This window comes from Pleurodeles waltl, chromosome 2_2 (assembly GCF_031143425.1).
Source record: "Pleurodeles waltl isolate 20211129_DDA chromosome 2_2, aPleWal1.hap1.20221129, whole genome shotgun sequence".
NCBI lineage: Eukaryota > Metazoa > Chordata > Amphibia > Caudata > Salamandridae > Pleurodeles > Pleurodeles waltl.
Window position 1 is genome coordinate 532,520,258 of NC_090439.1, and position 6,605 is coordinate 532,526,862.

Genomic DNA, 6,605 nt, shown 5'->3' on the forward strand with positions numbered 1-6,605 from the left:
CAAGTACATCTCGCAGGTAAATGCAATGTTCCCTGGCTCTGTGCATGACGCCTACATCCTGCGGAATAGCAGCATCCCTGATATGATGGGTCAACTCCAGAGGCACTGTGTATGGCTATTGGGGGACTCTGGTTACCCCAACCTTTCCTGGCTATTGACCCCAGTGAGGAATCCCAGGACCAGGGCAGAGGAACGGTACAATGATGCCCATGGGCGGACTAGGAGGGTGATCGAACGCACCTTCGGCCTTCTTAAGGCCAGGTTCAGGTGTCTCCATATGACAGGTGGATCCCTATTCTACTCCCGAAGAAGGTGTGCGACATCATCATCGCCTGCTCCATAATTTGGCATTGCGACGCCAGGTGCCTTTTCTGCAGGAGGATGATCCAGATGACGGTGTTGTGGCAGCTGTGGAGCCTGTGGAGCCAGTGGACAGTGATGATGATGAAGCTGAGGATGAAGAAAACGACAACAGGGAGTCAGTCATACAGCAATATTTCCAGTGAGACACAGGTGAGAACATTTTCTGGTTTAACATTACATTAACTTTCACACTTCTACCTCTATCCTGTACCTACATTTCACTCACTATTTGTTAATTGAGTTGTACCCTTCCATTTCAGTTTCACAAGTGTGGTAACCTACGTGTCAACTGCTTGCATCCTTCAAGGGCTTGTGATGTGTGACATTGGTATGTTAGCCTTACAATGGGTAACCCATTATGACACTGTAATTGATAATACAAAGTTCCAAATCATAGACTGACTCCAGATTTTTTTGGCTTTCAAGGGTGTTTATTTAAGTGCTAAAAAAATCAAGGAAGATTGTAAAATGGTGATGGGTGATGGTGGAGGAATGTCCATGGCAGAGTCCAGTCTATTAGTCTCACAGGTGCAATGCCCATCTGGGCATTGGAGGTGGAGCTGGGGCAGTTCCAATCTGGACAGGGTGACAATGTGGGACAGTGGGGGGACAATCAGGGTGGTCTTATTTCCTGGCGGGGGTCTTGCCATCTTGCTGTGTCCTGTTCCTGGATCTCAGGGCCCGCTTGCGTGGTGGTTGTCCGTCTGCAGGGGGTGGGGTGCTGGTGTGGTGGTCCTGTGGCGGGGCGTCCTGTCCACTAGCGCTGGCAGAAGTGGTGGGCAGTTCGTCGTCCTGGCTAGTGTCAGGGGCCCCTTGGAGTGTCACGGTGTCCCTCAAGGTCTTTTGAATGTCCGTCATCACCCCTACGATGGTGCGCAGGGTGGAGCTGATGGTCCTGAGCTCCTCCCTGAACCCCAAATACAGTTTGTCCTGCAGACGCAGGGTCTCCTGCAACTTGTCCAGGACCGTCGCCATCGTCTCCTGGGAGTGGTGGTATGCTCCCATGATGCAGGATAGGGCCTCGTGGAGAGTTGGTTCCCTTGGCCTGTCCTCCCTCTGTCGCACAGCAGCCCTCCCAGTTCCCCGGTGTTCCTGTGGCTCCGTCCCCTGGACCGTGTGCCCACTACCACTGCCCCCAGGTCCCTGTTGTTGTTGGGGTGGTGGGTTACCCTGGGTGCCCTGTAGTGGTGGACACACGGCTGATTGACCTGTCCTGGGTAGGGAGGTTTGGGCCCGCTGGATGGGTGCTGTGCCGGTGTTACCAGAGGGTGGCAGCTCGGTGTTGGGCTGTGGCTGGGCAAGGGGAACCGACTGTCCTGAGGCCCACGATGGTCCGGGCTGGTCATCAGGATCCAGTGGGGCAGAGCTGCTGTCGTCACTGTGGGCCTCTTCTGGGGGTGGAGTGGTGTTGTCTGGACCCTCTGGTGTGGTGATGTTCCTTCGGGTTCCTGCAGGGGTATAAGAACATGATTATTGCATGTGTGTGTTTCATGGTGTGAAATGGTTGGGTGTGCGTGATCCCCAGTGCAGGCATTCCTGTGTGGGGGCTTGTGTGGTGATGGTTGGGGGGGGTGTTCTGGGTATGTGCAGTGGGCATGCTTTAGTGAGGGGTGTCCATGCTTAGTTGTGTCATGCAGGGATTGGTGTTGGGATGGGTGGTTGGTGTCATGGGTAGATTAGTGAGGATTTGGGGTGATATGGGAGGGTGTGAGGGTGGGGGTGTGTGATAGCATGCAGGTAGGGTGGGGGATATGATAGATAAGATTTGACTTACCAGTGTCCCATCCTCCACCGACTCCTCCGAGGCCCTCAGGATGCAAGATGGCCAGAACTTGCTCCTCCCATGTTGTTAGTTGTGGGGGAGGAGGTGGGGGTCCGCCGCCAGTCCGCTGCACCGCGATGTTGTGCCTGGATACAGTTGAAAGCACCTTCCCCCGTAGGTCGTTCCACCTCTTCCTGATGTCCTCCCTATTTCTCGGTTTGCTGTCCCACGGCGTTGACCCTGTCGACTATTTTGCGCCATAGCTCCATCTTCTTGGCTATTGATGTGTGCTGTACCTGTGAGCCAAATAGCTGTGGCTCTACCCGTAGGATTTCCTCCACCATGACCCTGAGCTCCTCCTCGGAGAAGCGGGGGTGTCTTTGGCTTGACATGGCGTGTTGTGTGTGATGTGTGGGGTGGTGTATGTGTTGATGAGTGTGGTGAGTGTAGTGGTATGTGGTGTTTTGTGCGTGGATGTAGTGTGGGTGATGGTGTTTTGTGCCTCTGTGTGATGGGGTTGTCAATAGCTGTGCTGTCTCTGGACTTCTCTCAGAAATTCTGGTTGTAGGGGTTTGTGGGTGATGTGGGTTTGTGTTTTATATTGTATTGGGTGTGTGGGAGTGGTGTGTGTATGTGTATCAGGTGTGTGTATTTGTAATTGTCCAATGTGGCGGTGTTTTGGAGCTGTGTGTGTATTTTGAGCGCGGCGGTGTGTACCGCCAATGGAATACCGCTGTTGAAAGACCGCCACGTGGATTCGTGGGTCATAATAGCATGGGCGTGTTTCTGTTGGCGTGGAGGTGAAGGATTTGTTTCCGCCAGTTTATCGCTGACCTTTGGTGTGGCGGGGTTGTGTGGGTGTCTGAATTTCGGCAGATTCCGTGATGTGTGTCATAATAGCTGTGGCGGTTTACCGCGGCGGTGTATTGGCGGTCTTCTGCACGGCGGTAAGCGCATTATACCGCCAATGTTGTAATGACCCCCTATATATTCACTCACAGTCATAGATAATAGAGAAGATCAACTTCAAGCTTGTGAATAACATGTCATTCAAGGATTGTAAACTGCTAAGCTTTTCGGTGACCTTTGTTTACACTGTAATAGGCAAATCAAAATCCGATTAACATGGTGATGTGAAGTAATCCTGCCACAAACAACGGCTGTGCTGGAAACAGCTACACTTGAGGACATGTCATCAACGGACAACCCTCTCAGCCGTGACAAAGCTGATGTTCTGCAGCATGCTATATTAATAGGGGAGGTGTCTCCACACACCTAATGTATGGACTGGACGAAGAGCGCACTGACTTCTAAAGTATATATATATATATAAAAAAATATGAGTAAGTCATCAGAATACTTTCTGTTTAGCTCAGGCAGTCGGTTCATATCTGACAGAAATAAACTTCCCTTTTATAAAACACCAAATCACTCGAGTTTTGTAATGAGTGGTCACTGCCAAAATATACATTGGAAATCCATGCATCCCTTAAAAGTTAAAATGGAGACCTCCAATGCATAATGTAAATCTGACTAAGAGATTGTTCAGACTCCGATATCCCTGACGCTATACCCGCTAACTACTTCATTATGCATTACAATAGAAGGGCCATTGCGAAAACTTTTCACTGACCACTCCTATGCATCATTAGACTCAGAAGATATTAATGTCAAAGTCATCACTTTAAAATTGGAAATCCCTCCCTTCTTCAATATAACGGGTGCACGTTCAGCTGATTTTAATAAAACAGTTCTACAGTCTCTGGAGCCCTATCTACTAAGGGCGCACATTTTTAAACTCCTTGGTGATTTTAATTATCAGTTTTACCACAAAGATATTCCCAGACTAATTATATTGAACTGTATGGAGTAATGACACCAGCATGTTGTTTTTCTTATTAAGATCCTCACTCACTTTATTAGTGGCATGCTTCTGGAAAAGCGCCCCCCCCCCCAAATGGGGTGTGTGCGGCCCCTCAGTGCTCGGGCCCGCCGTGGCCCAAACCTCAGGCACTAGTTGTGCGTTGGGCTGCCAGGGGTACTTCCGCCCCCACACAGGGCGGAAGTAATGCAGTGGAGTACACAGGGGCTGCGTTGCTTCTGGTTCTGGCTGCCGCGTGTGATGGGGGGGGGCTATTTAAGCGCTCCCCCACCAAAGACTCGGTCTCTTCGTATGCGCAGCGGTCTGGGGCACTGGAGACAGAGTTGTGGAGGCAGCTTTGTCGGACAGAGGAAGTGAGAATCACGTTGCCTCATCGACTGTCGGCTGCCGCCTCTTGCCCGTCTTTGGATCGTCATTGGATCGTGCCCGGGATTTGCTCCTGTCCTCCGGAGGTCGTGTTTGTGGAGGGCGCTGGTTACAATACCCGGCTCTGCCTTCGCATGTCTGGATCCTTTTGGCTGCAATTATAGTAATCCTCCGGCAGTCAGGTCAAGCTGGAGGTCACACTCGCGGAGAGCGAGAGCATCTGTTGATTCTGGGAATTGAGATAGATTCCATAGCGGGTGAGTGTCGCTTCCCCTCTGATAAATTGCGGGTCTTTAAGAATTCCATTAGCTCAATGTTGTCACAGAAGAAAGTCACTCTGCATCAGCTGCAAGTTCTGGTAGGGCAACTGAATTGCACCTTAAGGATTATCCGCAAGGCCCAACCCTTTTCCAGGTCCATCGCTACGGCAATGGTTGGTTTGACTGAGAAGCATCATCACACTAGACTATCGCTTGAAGTTAGGGAGGATTTGAAAATCTGGCAATGCCTTTTTACAGGATTTTAATGGTGCAGTCATTTGGCCTCATCGTCCAGTTCCTATTTCTACCCTTGGATTATTCACTGATGCAGCCGGCAGTGTAGGGTTTGGCGCCATTCTGGGCTCCAACTGGTGCGGAGGTAACTGGCCAGTTGAGTGGGCGGAGAATGGGATTACAAGGAATGTAGCATTTTTAGAGCTGTTCCACATTATTGTTGCTGTCACCATCTGGGCCCTGACATTCAAATATAGATCAGTGATGTTCTGGTCGGATAACATGGCGGTGGTAGAGGCGATTAATAGACAAAAAGCAACCTGCAGGATGGTGCTCCGTGTCCTAAAATACTTGATGTTGGTCTGCTTGAAACTCAACATTACCTTTCATGCAACACACGTACCAAGGGTCCATAACAATGCAGCTGACGCTCTATCTCGCTCATTGATGCAGGGTTTTTTGAGGTTCCACCCCCAGGCAACGGAGAAGATGACAGAGTTCCTAGCATATCTGTGGAAGATAGGAGCCCGGCCCTTCCCTCTTTAGTAGCAGAATCCCTAGCAACCCGCACAAGGGGGGCTCATGAGAAATCATTCCAGCAATAAAGACATTTTCTGAATTCAAATCAAATGACAGAGTTGTTCTTGACACAGGCCATTTGGGGTTTTCTAAGTCATCTAAAAGAAAGGGGCAAACCAGCTTCATACGCAAAGGCTCACCTGTCCGCTATTAGTTTCTTTGCGAGACTACAGAATCAGGAGTCCCATTTGAACACCTTTGTCATTAAGACGGCAGTGGCTGGTTGGGCTCGACTAGAGGGCGCTTAGAAGGACACTAGGTGCCCCATAACTGTTCCCTTACTAGGGAGGCTCCTGGACAGCATCCCCAATGTGTGTTCCGAGCGTTTCGTGCAATTTTGGGGGGAGCGCCGCCCCTTAGTGCTCGCGGCCGCCGTGGCCCAAACCTCACACACTAGTTGTGCGTCTGCTTGCCAGGAGTACTTCCCCCCTCACACCTCGCAAGGTGTGGGGGCTGAAGTAATGCAGTGGAGTACGCAGGGGGTGCATTGCTTCCAGTTCCGGCCGCCGCGCATGATGAGCGGGGGTTATTTAAGTGCCCCCCCAAAAAGGCCCGGCCTTTTTGTATGCACAGCAGTCTGGGGCACTGGAGGCAGCGTTGTCCCACCCACCCACTCCCGTAATGTTGAGATTGGAGAGGAAGTACTAAAGTCACTATAAACAACTGAGGGGTCCCCAAGGCTGGGGCCCCGGTAACACCAGAGGTAGGGTCCTGAAGTCCTGAACCAACCTGCAGATGAACACACCAGCTTTGGGGGTAGGGAGCCCAGATGAGGTGCAAAAGGTGGGGGTTGCGACCCCTCCGCCCTAAAGGATGGGGCGCGCCTGTCCTAGCGAAACCTTGTGCCACATTAGCGTCGTTATTTACTATGTTAATGTGGCCCAACAAGGCCAAAATCCCCACGCCATATTTACATAGTGGCGCAATGCATGCATTGCGCCACTATGTAACCCTTTGCACTACATTATACCTGTGCCAGGCATAATGTATGCAAAGGGGGCGTTCCCCCGTTAAGGGGGCACCACAAAAATGACACAATCTATGAGATTTCCTTGCGCCATTTTTTACAGCACTTTTAACTCCTGCTCAGAGCAGGACTTAAAAAGGGGCTTCCATTATTTAGAATGGGCCCCTATGTACTCTGCAGGAGTAGCCCCAG